Raw genomic sequence first — 15,651 nt, 5'->3', positions numbered from 1 at the left:
AGATAGGAGACTGTCTCTTTTCAGCTTTTTTCTCCTGTGAGGATCAGGCTCCTGCTGCAGGCAGGTTATGTATTAATGTTACTTTCACTTTCCTTTCTGTCCTCATTCTCTCTCAACTCAACTCCTTTCTTTACTCTCCTTTCTATTCTTTCTCTATGTCTTATTTCTTGCCAGTACCCCAGGTCCCTGCTCAAGTTACAGTATATCAGCGGTGGCCAACCCGCGGCTCTCGAGCCGCATGAGGCTCTTCTGAGCTTCTAATGTGGCTCACAGCTCGGCAGACCCCATTGTTACTGGGAACGCTGGTCTCTAAAGCCATCAGAGCCTAAAGAAGCCTCTGATTGATTCAGAGGCCAACATTCCTAGTAATGCAGTGCGCGGGTGATGTCATGACGTCACCCGCGATGTGAGGAGTCCGCGCATCTGCTGGATCCAGTTAGATCCAGCAGGCGGCAGAAGAAGAAGCAGCAGCGACGGCGCAGTGGCAGAAGCAGGAGCCCTGTCATCGTGGAGCGGTGCCAGCACAAAGGTAAGTTTCTTCATAGGGGTCGGGAGATAGTGCTGGGGGCACAACTACAGGGAGCATTGCAGGAGGGGAACTGCTATGGGGGGCACTGCTTAATGGGCACAGCTACAGTGGGACAGTGCAGAAGGGGCACAAATATTGGGGGGCATTGTTTTATGGGCACAGCTACAGGGGGCATTGCAGAACGGCAACTACTGGGGGACATTGCATAATGGGTACAGTACAGGGGGCATTACATAAGGGCCACAACTAATGGGGCATTGCTTAATGGGCACAGCTACATGGGGGATTGCAGAAGGGGCACAACTGCAGAGGGCACTGCATAATTGGCACAGCTACAGGGGCATTCCATAAGGGCCACAACTACTGGGGGCATTGCTTAATGGGCACAGCTCAAGGGGGCATTGCAGAAGGGCCACAACTACTGGGGGCATTGCATAATGGCCACAACTACAGGGGCATTGCATAAGGGCCACAACTACTGGGGGCATTGATTAATGGGCACAACTACAGAGGGCATTGCATAATGGGCACAGCTACAGGGGTCATTGCATAAGGGCCACAACTACTTGGCGCATTACATATGGGGCACAACTACAGGGGGCACAGCATAATGGGCACTGGCATTTTCAATGTATTTTATGTGGTTCTGGATTTCAATATGCATTTTATGTGAACGTGGCTATTTCAATGTTTTTCTATGTTGCTCTGGCTTTTTCTTTCACTTCAACAAAGAAAAATGTATATTGGGAAGATTATGTAAAATGTTTATTTTTAATATCCTGGGCTCGCCCACAGCATGACTAAAAACAGGGGTGTGACACAAGGTCATGCTCCTGCAAATGTTATACCAAAGGCGTATGCACAAAAATGGGGCATGGCCTTGTGACAGATAGACCACGCCCCTTTTGCGCCCGTCCTATAGGCTTTTTCTATTGACTACATATATTTTTGGGCTCTTTGCCTCTGACTGGTTAGCCACCCCTGCAGAATATGCACTACATAAACAGACAAAGCCATGTAAGTGTTATAACATCCCTCCCAACATTTGAAGAGCTCCACATACGCACATCGAAGGCACGCGTGTTCCTGAAAAGGGGCGTGACCTATGTGAAAAAAGGGCGTGGCCTAGCAGCACGCCCAGTTTACATCGCTAAGGGGTGTGCCCAGCATCTACAAAATGCTGTGCTGCCCCCAGCCTTCCCCCCATACTGTGAATAGATACTGTGCGCATGCACACAACATCTATTCTCGCTCTGCGAGATGTATACTTCCCCAACTCCCCCCCCACCACGGGACACTGCAGCATGCGGGTGGGACAGTGGGACAGTCCCCAAAAAACAGGACTGTCCCGCTGAATGCGAGACAGTTGGGTGGTATGGTTATAATAATGCTTGGCACGTGTGTGGTGTGAAAACCACAGCCTACTGCCGATTGTGGCAGACTATAACCCTCTGACCCAGCAGCCTGCATACAGTAACAGTACATCTAGCCAGACAGTAGGGGAATCCTCCCCCACCTGCTGGATTATGAAGGAGCCATCTTGCTGGGAGTCAGGACACTCCCTAACATGAGCAGGGACCTGGGGCACTGGCAAGAAATCAGACATAGAGAAAGAGAGAATGGAGAGAAAAGAAAGAGCTGACATGATGATGACAGAAAGGAAGTGAAAGTAACATTAATACATAACCTGCCTGCAGCAGGAGCACGATCTTCACAGGAGAAACAAGCTGAAAAGAGGCAGTCTCCTATCTGCAGCTGTAACTAATAGTACATGCAGTAGTAGTTATGTGTTACATTACCATCATCAGCACAGCAAAAGTTATTACACCACTGACTATGGTGATAGCACTCACCTCCACTTTCCTGCTCTGCCACACTGTACTCCTGCTCTTCCTTCCCATCAGCCCTGCTTATATAGGAGAGCTGTGATTGGCTGGCACTGTCATGTGCTTTTCAGTATATGTTATATCCATTTCAGCATATGTCATATCCATTTCAGCATACGTCATATCCATTTCAGCATACGTCATATCCATTTCAGCATACGTCATATCCATTTCAGCATACATCATATCAATTTCAGCATACGTCATATCCATTTCAGCATACGTCATATCCATTTCAGCATATGTCATATTCATTTCAGCATACGTCATATCCATTTCAGTATATGTTATATCCATTTCAGCATACGTCATATCCATTTCAGTATACATTATATCCATTTCAGTATATGTCATATCCATTTCAGCATATGTCATATCCATTTCAGCATATGCCATATCCATTTCAGTATATGATGTCTATTTCAGTATATGTTATATCCATTTCAGAATACGTCATATCCATTTCAGCATATGTCACATCCAGAAAGCAATACCTTAGGTATATGACATATCCAGAAATCTGTAATTTTGACTTGAACGGCCCCTCATACACCTGCATCTCCTTGCTGAAAACAAGAGTGAAGACCTCTGGCAATATTTCCTGTAGACAGCGTATTAGCTCTAAAGCAGGGTTAAGTGCAAATTAATTTGTTAGTTTGCAAGAGTGTAAGTAATTCACGCCACTATATAATGGATATGGTTGTCCTATAAGATTTAGCAGGATGGGGCAATCTATTTGTAGAGGAGCATTTTTATTGTTTTTAATTGGAGTTTATTGCTGCCCTTTGTATTTGTAGAGTCCGTCTGCAAGATATCCCTGCTGCCCTCTGACTAGAGCAAGGAGAGGATTAAGTAAATTCTATGATTGCACCAAGTCAGTTATTGGTGACTGGTTAGCTACTGTACTCCTATCCTTTAGAGCACTCCTAGGGACAGGTGCAACTACGCTGGATATAAGGCAACTGTTAGTGTGAAGAAATGCAGAGTCCCCTGCACATGCAAGTAGTACCTCTTTCAGACATACGACTTAGGAATTTCCAAGCTCAGACCCGGGTTTTTCACCTCAGCAAAAACCCGGGTTTGTGCTTGAGACCTGCTTTCACACTACACCTGAGACCCGGGAAATTCCAGGGTTGGATACGTTCACATTAAACCTTGGTCTGCCCTGGAATTTGGTGTGGATTTAAAGGGGATACATATTTTTTTTTGTTCACAGTAATGACATAATATAAAAATTAGCATTTTTAGAGTAAATACCACAAAGTTTGTTTATTTCACAAACCCAATTTGTCACGAACCCGGGCTGACTCGCAGATACAACAATCTGGATCAGCTGGTTGTGCCGCCGGCGCACCACGGTCACTTACCAAAATACACGGTTCTTCTGCCACCACGCAGACTGTTCTCCGGAGGTCTGCGATCTCCCAACAGATTAATAATAATTCACATTCAAATTACACACAAATATGTAGCATGGGCCTATCCAGGCACGCAAGTTCAATAAGAATCACGGAGAATATGCTAGATTAAATGTGTTTAATCCAAAAAATATTTTCAAGGCTTAGTTACAAAAATATTAACAAAATGACAAACAGATTATAATGCAAATATTCTCTTACAAAATAAAAGAGAGAAATAATTCAGAGTCCCTAAGATAACTTACACTAAAGTTCTTAGCACTGCTGATGGGGTGGGGGATCTCACCCACAGGAATATCCTGATGCACTCCCAGACCTGACTAGGCAGCATAGACGGTGTAATGGTTAGCGTTACTCCCTCACAGCACTGAGGTTGTGGGTTCAATTCCCACCACGGCCCTAACTGTGTGGAGTTTGTATATTCTCCCTGTGTTTGCGTGGGTTTTCTCCGGGTACTCCGGTTTCCTCCCACACTCCAAAAATATACTGGTAGGTTAATTGGCTCCCAAAATTATCCCTAGTGTGTATGTGTGTGAGCATGTGTTAGGGAATATAGACTGTAAGCTCCACTGGGGCAGGGACTGATGTGAATGGCCAAATATTCTCTGTAAAGTGCTGCGGAATATGTGTGTGCTATATAAATAACTGGTAATAAATAAATAAAATAAATTATTTCCAATGTTTTTTTTTATTGAAAACCAATAAACCAATAAATGTTTACATTACAATATAAGAAAATTATGAATATAGCCTCTAGAAAGTTGCGGTCTATACAAAGACAAAATTTTCACATAAAAAAGTTAAGCAAAAAATAACCCTGGTATAAAGCAGGGTAATGGACCCGGGACTTCGACCCGGGTCGTTTCTGTTCACACATAGCAAAAACCAGGGTTGATGCACGTTCACGACCAAAAACCCAGGTCTGAAAGGGATGTGTTTCTTACAGACCTTCTCCTAATGTTGGCACCGCCCTGCCCAGCCTGCTCATTTGCAGCTCTGGCTTGCTCTGGACCTTGTTGCCGACCCTGGCCCGCCTCTGAATCCAGGAAGTCAGCTCCTCCTCCTGTCTCACACAGGGATTCCCCAGCTGTCATCTGTAATGAGGGTTGAACGGAAGTCCCCAGGGCTCCAGTGGTGATTCAGCTGCCGATCACCGCTGTCACTCAGAAAAGTCAGCCGCCTCACTATGCCTTGCCACTGCTCTCCAGCATCTCCTCACAACAACTGCCACCCAACGGTCAGTATAGCCAGGGGCGGAACTAGCGGCAGTGCAGCTGGTGCCTTGCACTGGGGCCCGCTGTGGTGCAGGGGCCCATGGCCGCCTGCACCCGACAGCGCCGCTGCCCGCTGACCTGGTCCCCATTACCTAAATGGTTGGAGCTGGAGTGGGCCAGCTTCGGCCGCTCCGGCTCCAACATAAGAGACACCCACCGCGGCCCGTCCCCTTGCTCCAGCAGCCCGGCCCCTTGTTATGACACGGCGCGCATGACGTCATGATGTCACGTGCGCCGTGTCATAACAAGAGGCCGGGCTGCTGGAGTAAGAAGATTGAGAGGAGCCGCGGATCGAGAGGAGCAGAAGAGGAAGAAATAAGGTAAGTGGCGGTGGTATGGAGGGGGGGGAGGGTGAAAGAGGCTGACATGCTGGAGGGAATAGAGGTTGAGACACACGCTGGGGCTGGGGGGGTATGGGGGGGCTGATGCATGCTGGGGCTGGGGGGGGAAAGGCTGACACACACACTGCGGCTGGGGGGAAAAAAGGCTGAGACACACACTGGGGCTGAGGGGGGAAGAGGCTGACACATGCTGGGGGGGAAAGAGGTTGAGACACGCTGGAGCTGGGGGGGAAGAGGCTGACACACACTCTGGGGCTGGGGGGGAAAGGCTGACACGCACACTGGGGCTGGGGAGGAAAAACGTCGAGACACATGCGGGGGGGGGAAGAGGCTGGCACACGCTGGGGCTGGGGGGAAGGCTGACACATGCTGGGGGGAAGAGGCTGACACACGCTGGGGGGGAAAGAGGTTTAGACACACGCTGGGGCTGGGGGGGGAAGAGGCTGATACACGCTGGGGGTAAAAGAGGCTGACACACGCTGGGGCTGGGGGTGAAAGAGGCTGACACGCTGGGGCTGGGGGGAAAGAGGCCGACACACATGCTGGGGGGTGGGGGAAAGAGGCTGACACACACACTGGGGCTGGGGGGAAAAGAGCCTGACACGCTGGGGTTGGGACACACGCTGGCGGGAAGAACGAGGCAGAGACATGCTGGGGATGGAGGGAGAATGAGGCTGACATGCTGGAGCTTGGGGGGAGAACAAGGCTGACACACTCGGGCTGGACAGACTGAATTTACTGACTGGGGGGGGCAGTGAGTGGTGGTGAGAAAACAAGGCTGGGCAGCAGGACAGACACTGTAATTACTGGGGAGTGTGAGAGGTGGTGAAAAAATGTTGGGGTGCCAGGAATGGGTGCAGTGGGGGGCCCAAAGCATATTCTTGCACCTGGGCCCACCACTCTCTAGTTCCACCACTGGTATAAGCCCCTCATTATAGTCTCAGGACTGAGTCCTCGGATGTTCCCCGCTCTGGTCGCGGGGCACTGTCTAGCTAGAGTGCGGAGGTCCACTCTCTACAGCCGCACACCAGCTCCTGAAGCTGGCTAAATTATCCACTGTCACCAATGAATGCATTCTAATGTACAGCAATACATATCTAATGATGCATAACATGAGGTACTCCCAGTTTCTGGGGTATGACACCAGCAGGTGTCGGCACCCGTACCCCCATAGTAAAATAAACACAGTACACACACCATATAATTTAAGAGTGTATTACACACCTAATACACTCACACATACTCACCTTCTGCCAGATGTTCATGTCCCCTTGTCCAGTAGAATTCCCACGAGTTTACCTGTGAAATAAAATTCACTCATAACAGTGTTATAAATTCATTGCACCTGAACTGATATCCATATTGAGATATTATCTAATTGTGTATGTTACGCTACTTACTCTGCCTACATGTTGGATCATCATCAATAAGCTTCCTGCATAGACATTTCCATGTGCTTATGTTTTATTACATTGGTGTTATACAAAAGAGCAGCATCCATTCTTTATTAACTCTGCCTACATGCTGGATTACTAATAATGGGCCTGATTCGGAGTAGCATGAAATCACAATGTTTAGATTACTACTACTCTGATTGTGAGAGACCCACGCATGCAGCTTTTTTTTGGGGGGGGGGGGCGCATATTTTTATAATAATTAATATAATGCCCTATGTATAGTAACCAGTCTGTACAGCATTGCTGAAGTTGATGTTGTTTTATAAATGAATGCTAATTATAGTTAAAATAAAATTATGAAGGGGTATGTTTACAAAAAGGCAGCAATTGTAAGTGAACCTTTATTAGCGGGTTTGACCTCAGAATTTAATTTGTCAATAATACTAATTGCACAACAAAGGCTTTATAGTTATACCTCAAGGTCTTCAATCACAGCTGTCAGGGTTTAATACAAAAGCTTTAACTTGTGACACAAGAATCTGTCCAACCATTTTCTCAAAATAACAATACCAATGTTTAGTGACCCTGGGCTTGATTCAGGAGACTTGCGAAACATGCTAATGACTGAGCTGCTGTCTTTTGTACAGAGACGCCCACTGTTAGCGTCTCATATTTGCCGCTTATGTACAAAGGGACACATCCAGCGGTGGACGCAGTGTGGATTGGTGCTGCATCTCCGTTCTCAGAGGATCTGAGTTTACATGCTAGTGTAATAAGATGCCCACTGCTGGCTTCTCAGATCTGCTGGCTGTGTCCAAGAGCAGATTCACAGCGCGAACATCGCCACAGCGCGAACATCGTCACAGCGCAAACATCGCTGGCCCATCGGACATCTGAGTAATCCTGAGGATGTCCAGAAAAACTGCGCTACTGGGGTCACTTAAATAGAGTCTGAGGACACAGTCACTGGCTTCGGCATGCCCAGAAATCTGTGCCGATGCGTCCTTGTTTTCTTGAACGCTCCCCGTCACTGTCCCCAAATGCCAGCAAAATGTCAGTAATGCTGCTGCCTATGGGGCACTGCGACCGACGTTGCAGCTGCATGGAAACACATGCGCACTGTGTCTCTGATGCCTGCGCTGGCCTCTAACCATTGGCAAACTATGACAATATCAAAACAGTGTCCACCTCTAAATCAGCCCCAAAAGACACAACATCGGGAACATCGGTCACACCATCGAACTCCTGAGCAACCCTATGGTGTCTCAGAATGTCTGTCTCAACTAAGTCTGGGTACACATCACAAGAGACATGATGGTCATTCCAATTTCCCATCATCCCAGATATAGAGCGTACACACTATCAAGGCCACACTGCTCATCTGGCACTTCTAGCAAGTGCCAAAAGGGCCAATGGCCAAGCAGCTCCGCCTCCCGGGCGCTCTCCTAGGTCGGGATACTGAAAGACGGAGGCGTGCCGCAAGGCCAAGCCCCGTGACTCGTGGCACACCACCATGAGGCTAGGCCATGCCCCTTTTAAAGCAAGGCCACGCCTCTTTTGCGGGTGCGCATGCACGGTGACTGCCAGGGCTGCTCGGTAGCCCCAGTCCATCCCTGCACACTATGCAATCTTACGATCAGGGTTGGACTGGTCCTCATGGGTATAGGGGAAATCCCTGCCTGTGGGTCCACCCACTCTTCTATGTGTTAGGTTCCAGACTTCAAATTATAGACTGTTACTCTATTAGCCGTCAGTTACCTGGTGGTAAAGGACCACTGATCAACATGGGGGCTTGGTTCCCTTCTATAGAAACTACACCAAGATATGTCTAATGGTTAGCCAAACATCTGTGGTGGCTGGCTGCACCCCCTCTGGTGCATGCCCCTTAAGCATGGGCCCCCACCACTGCATTCCCCCTGTGGTCTTTTCATGCTCCAGTCCGACACTGGGCATGATATATCATGTCGGAGGATTGTATCCAATTAAACTTTTCTCCTGCACACACTATGCAGTCATTGTGTAGATCACTGGCAGTTTGGGTGATGTCTTCAGAGGAAAGACTGGACCAATATATCTTGTGGTTTTATGGTTGAGCATAGACATTGAGCGATGTGCACCACATCATTCATGACATCTTCCCATCTGAACATCAGATGGGAAGATGCGATGAACGACGCACTTGAATGTGCGATTGAGCGCACATACTATGCTATGTGATCTATATGTCATTCCAATTTGCCTCCACATTACATGTTGTCCATTATATCGCCTAATGGGTACCTGACCTATGACACTGGGGCCATTCTGACTGCAAACTAATATTCAGCAGCTGACTAGATGACGCCCAGAAAATCGAGGTGACATGCCTGCATTTTCGTAGCCACCCCACAAATGGTCTTTACCTTATCATTCACTTTGCAAATAAATCCTCACAGTGTAGCTGTAACACGTGCACAATGGCAAAGATAGCCTCACTACATCCGACATCCACATTGTCCAGCTCTGAATCAGATCCCCTGTTGGGATCACATATAAGATACCTCTCTGGTAAATAGACCTGTGAGGCCACAACCTCTTCAAATTATTTTTCTTTCAATTTACAAACGGTCACAAATTCCTACCTTTTGCTCGTGGTGTTTTGCAGAAATTAAAACATTTAAGAACTTATATCACATCCAATTCATAAGTATAGGAAAGGGGGGGTGGAGTCCGCACAGGTTCACAAATTAAATAAGAAACATTAATTAATCTGATTACATTTCTTAACTAATCCACTATGGTTTATAGAATGAAAATAAAACAACATAAAAGGTCTATCATATATTTAGAATAGTGAGATGACACTGGGTTGGTGGTGTGCCCGCGGAATTTGTGCAGTACACAATAAGGGTAAGAATTTTTTGCAAAGAACAAAAAATAAAAGATAAAGACAATTATGCCTTTGTTGGGGCACTCTTGGAGAACAAATCATTAATTAATTTATATATGGTGAAGGAATAATGAGATAAAACTTAGCTTTTAATATACAACCTAAAAAAATTCTCTCTTATAGGTAACTAATAAAGAAAAGGATAAATAGTACCAGAAAGTACACAATTATAAACAAAAACAAAAAAAATTATATATATATATATATATATATATATTTAGCTGACCGAAAAAGTATTAGTGTGGGATATACAGTATATACATATCTCCCTCAATGTATTATGGGTAGAAATTTCCAAGTAATCTTAGTTCCAGGTGAGCAACATACCGGTAAATATTACAATAAGTGAACATTAATTACAAAAATAAACACAACTGGCAAGAGTATGAAACATATATATTGCTGACCATCACAATATAAGTGTGGGGCATACAGCATATATATATATATATATATATATATATATGTATATATATATATATATATATATATAAATATATCCCACAATGTGTTATGGACAAAAATTTCCAGGTTATCTTAATCCCAGGTGAGCAACATACAGGTAAGTATTAAAATAAATAGACATATATTACAAAAATCAACACAAATGGCGAAAATATGATAAATGTAATGGATCTCACACTCTAATTATTCAGATAGAAATCTCAGAGAGAGAACTGTAGAACACCAATAAGTAAAGGACTACAGTGCTTAAATGCATTCATCCAGAGACATAATAAAGAATGATAATAGTATACTGCAGCCAGATGTACAGGGTCTGAAAAAATTACTACAATATGTCCTCAAGGCTGTAATTAATTTGAAAACTAATTGATTATAGTAAAAATTAATTAATTATAGTTTATGGAACGAAACTTAAATTACCTATATACAAATCAAAAAGTAAAGCTTGGAATCTCAGACTGTAAATCAAAGAATTAATGCAATAACAGTCAGTATTGGCAAACTAAATGCACCAAATCACAGAGAAAATAAATAATACACACTTAATAACATCCTCAATTGATGAAATAGAAAAATGAATATAGGACAACATATAAAGTGACATGTGCAAATTCATATATTAGTGTGCATTCCATTTGAGCTGCTTCAAAGTATATCCAGTTGATGTAAGCAGGAATATTAACACAAGATGAAGGAAGCAAGTCTGGGGTATAGAAAATGTGTTGTCACTTCTACTTTCCCCCGTCAAAGTCAAACGGGGGATGAGAGAGTGCAAACACAGTGTTATCCCAGATGAACAACAGCCAGCGCTTCTGCTGTCTGAGATAAGGCTGGGTCTCTCCCCTGTTACCAATACCATAGGGGCATTGCAGAAGGAGTCTCCCTCAATGTACCCATAATACATTGAGGGAGATATGTATATACTGTATATCCCACACTAATACTTTTTCGGTCAGCTAAATATATATATATACTTTTTTTGTTTTCATTTACAATTGTGTAGTTTCCGGTACTATTTATCCTTTTCTTTATTAGTTACCTATAAGAGAGAATTTATTTTAGATTGTATATTAAACGCTAAGTTTTATCTCATTATTCATTCACCATATATAAATTAATTAATGATTTGTTCTTCAAGAGTGCCCCAACAAAGGCATATTTGTCTTTAACTTTTATTTTTTGGATGCCCGCTGGTAATATAATCTCAGCGGGCGTCCGGCTTGGACCCTCCCTGCGCAATCACCTCCAGTCCACCCCCCTAGTTGTGGCCATGCCAATAAGATTTGCTTTTCAGATCCGAATTTAACCGAGTAAAACCAAACTGCTCATTTCTAAATTTTATATGTTTCATTTTATGTTTTTTGTTTTAAATATTTACACATAATTGAAGAATAAATAAGTCAAATGTAAATGATAAGATGGTGGAATCAATTACGCCTAGAGGTGAAACTGCAGCGCAGTCCAATATTCAAATAGGGGAGACACACCAACTGCCATTGGATCTGATATTTGGAAACATTTGGAAGGGCTGTTGAAATGGCTCCCCTATTTAAATTTTGGACTGTGCTGCAGCCCCTCCTCTGGAGCCAACGCAGGTTGTGAGGATGCTGAATATGATGAACATCAAAAACAAATGAAAATGTGGAAAAAAAATTGCAAATTGTTTGAATTGACCGTCGACTCAGCATCCGAATGATAGCAGAAATGGTAACCATCAACAGAGAAACTGTTAAGCAAGTTTTGCATATTAACATGACATAAGTTTGTGCTCGGATGGTTCCAAGGCTTCTCACTGCCGAGCAGAAAGAAAATAGAAAGTGAATTTGTACAGATATTTTGGAACAAATTCAAGCGCATTCAAAGCCATGTTAATTATATTCTTTGATATCAAGGGTGTTATTTTGGAGGACTGGGTACCATAAGGAGCAACATTATTATTACTACAATAATGTTCTAGCAACTTTGGGGGAAAAAATCAGAAGAAAGAGCCAGAGCTGTGGAATAATGGTCTCATCCTCCATCAGGACAGAGCACAGCCCACACAGCTCTCTCCGTGATGCAGTTTTTGGCCGAGAACCACATTGCAGTGCTAGATCACCCTCCATACTCACCAGACCTAGCACCATGTGACTTGTTTCTTTTCCCTAAAGTCAGATCTATACTCAAGGGAACCCGTTTTTTTTGCATCAGTTACTAAGGTAAAGAAGAAAATGATGGAGGTGTTGAGACATCTAACAGATAATGAGCTACAGCATGGCTTTAACCAATGTAAAATAAGAATGCAGCAGTGTGTGGATGCAGAAGGGGAGTACATAGATAGGGAATGGAGTTAAAATGTACTTAATATAATTAAACATAATTTATAGCATCAGTCTCCTTATGTAATAACCACACTTCATATACTAAATTGTTAGTTTTACTATATTTTTAGTATGCAATGTCTGTGTTCTCCTTACAAATTGTGCCGCTCTAAATAACTGTTGCCACTTTTTAAATAGTGAAAATAATCTTAAATAGTAATAATATTAAACTAGTTCTTTTTGATGTGCTGATCCTAAAACAAACAGAAGATGGCAGCATACATCTGTGTGATTTGTTTCAAATCCAGTGTGTAAATGAGTGACTGCTTTAGATCACTAAATACAATTTAACAGATGTTCAGTAAAAGTTTATATTTAATGTACTATTTTTTCAATCAGTTCTTTGTCAGATAGTTCGATTTAGTTATCAAGGAATTGACATGGCAGGGTGATTCTTGACGCGTAACTTACAGTGTAGCACAGTGGTGCAATGGTAAGCTTACTGACTCATAGAGGTCAATCCTATTAGGTGCGAAGAGTGCGATGTACCATTGCAATGGCGTTTAAACGCTGGCAACAACACTTGCATCTCGCACCCTTCGCTACCCGACCCGAGCCTGGATCGCATCATTTTGCTCGGAGCCCTATGGGGCTGCGAGCAATATCAGATGAATCCGGGCTTCCGTAAAGTGTGGCCACTGCCGCGATGACTCGCACCAGCGAAATCATCGCGGCTAATAGGATTGACCCCATAGCATGGGTTTGTGGGTTTGATTCTCATCAAGGCCCTATCTGTTTGGAGTTTGGATGTTTTTCTGGGTTTCTTCCAGGTACTCCAATTTTCTAACACAATGTAGAAAAATTATGGTAGGTTAATTTGCTTCTGAAAAAGGCAATATAGATTTTATGCTCCATAGGGACAAGGACTTATGTGAATAACTATTTACTCTCTGTAAAGTACTAAAGCATACCGTATGTGTGCGCTGTATAAATAACTTAATAAATAAATTATACATTCACAATATTCATTTGTGGTGTGCAGAAATCACTATTTCTACAATATGAGTAATTTAGCTAAAAATCACTGATAAGAATGGTTTCATCAATATATTATTTGCACTGCCTTTAACGTTCACTTTTAACATGTTGGAACATTGAAGTTAATTGTATTTAGCTACATCAAAAATGATCAAAGAGGGTTCAGTTGTTGATGACCTTGATTGCCACTGAAAAATGTAGATATCCAGATCAGGCAGAATACCAGGTTGTCATCAGTAATTGAAAAAAAAATCAAAGAAGAGAACACAAAAAATGAGCGTGCCCAGGGCTGATTCTTACTATGGGGTCTATACATCAAAAGATGTGATTAAGGGCCTATTCATCATCGGGGGCCTGTTGGCCGCAATAAGTACAGTTTTAAACTGCCGTTGTTTGCGGTGGTCGATACTCAACTACAGAAGAAATTCAGCATTGCTCCAGTGCCAGATGGTGCTGTAGCATAATGATTTTAGCAATAAGTGACATGATCATTCTCTGTGCCCCATGCTATATAATGGGGCACAACATGGGGTAAAAAGACAGGTTGCAGTGATGAAAAGATTGGGCACTGTTTAGGGAAACTAAAGATTATATGCCATACAGCTTTGTTAGGGTATATAGAACCTGAACCACAATTTGTCCTCAGGCTCATGTACATACATTTTGGTAACCTGAGATTTAGCAGAACCCCTCTATAAGTACTTTTTCTCACTTGACCTTGTGTATTTCCCCATCACAATATAATCAATTTTTGTTATAGTTAAGGAAAACCTTTCACTTTTTGGAATACTTAGGGGTGATCGTGATACCTAAACTAACTATGTCCTTCAAAATCTTAAACCATCATGGCACCTGCCATTTATCAGAGTATTCACATGATATAATATAATAAAGTATAATAATTTTGTCCACACCTGTGTCATAGAATTTTTAAGTTGTTCTCAGGTTCTATATTTACTTATAGTTTAAAATCAATTAAATGTAGAATACACACACTTGATTTGAAAGAGTTAGCGTAATACAAGTGAAAATGTATTTTATAAATTACAGATATTATTATTATTAGTCTTGTAGACATCAGCCTGTCAGTAAGCCCTGCCAGATACCATTCTAAACCTGAAATGGCTGATAACAGAGGAAAGTAGTAGTTGAATTCAGTATCAAAAACAGCATTTTCTGTCAGAGAACACTTACACACCTATGCATGCTTAAAGATATCTCAGCATTTTTGATTGGCTTGTACCTTAAGGCCCCCATACATCTGAAGGTGGATTGCGCAATCCTGTGTTCGGATTGGAAACGCTGGCATTTCCGACCGGCGGCCATCGATGTTCCACGATCCATCGCAGGATCGGTGAAATTCTACATGTTAAATTTCACCGATGTGCCAATAACGATAATTACTTGATTGTGATCGGCATATCTGTGAAATCCAACATGTTAGATTTCACCGATCCTGCCATGCAAAATCGCAATATCGCGGCAATCCATCACAGATGTACAGGGGCCTATAGGTATAGCTGCCTTTAAAATGAAAATTAGACTAGAATTTAGTGGTCCTGTATCAATATTCCTATGCAAACACCACTCTCAACTTATGTGGAGTGCTGTTCTTTATGAACTAACATTTTACAGTACACGTCTCCATGTCTACAGTACATTAATATTACAATACATGTCTCCATAAGCACAATACACTTCATGGAAACAAACTTTTGCATACCCTTAACAGTACCTACAGTTCCAACACTCTAGGTGGCACTGATGTTTAAGGGACTTACTGTACAAATAATAGCAAACAATTGTGTCTTTTATCCTAGCCAAGATTATTATTATTTTATTACAGATTTCAATTCAGAGTTTACATCATACAAGGGTTGTTCAAAAAGTAATGCCTAAATGCTCATAACTCTGAAATAATATGCAACATTTATTTGAAACTTTGTCAGTTTGTAGTTTAATATGTCTGCTAACTGTATATGTAGTTTTGTTTAGGTAGTCCAAGAAGTACCATGGAATCCAAGATGAAACAAAGAGCCGTCATTGAATTTCTGGAAAAAGAAGGCTGCAGTGC

This window comes from Taudactylus pleione, unplaced genomic scaffold (genome assembly GCF_031769625.1).
Source record: "Taudactylus pleione unplaced genomic scaffold, aTauple2 ptg000120l, whole genome shotgun sequence".
NCBI classification, from domain to species: domain Eukaryota; kingdom Metazoa; phylum Chordata; class Amphibia; order Anura; family Myobatrachidae; genus Taudactylus; species Taudactylus pleione.
The sequence above is the reverse complement of the archived record's forward strand: the minus strand, read 5'-3'. Positions refer to the sequence as shown.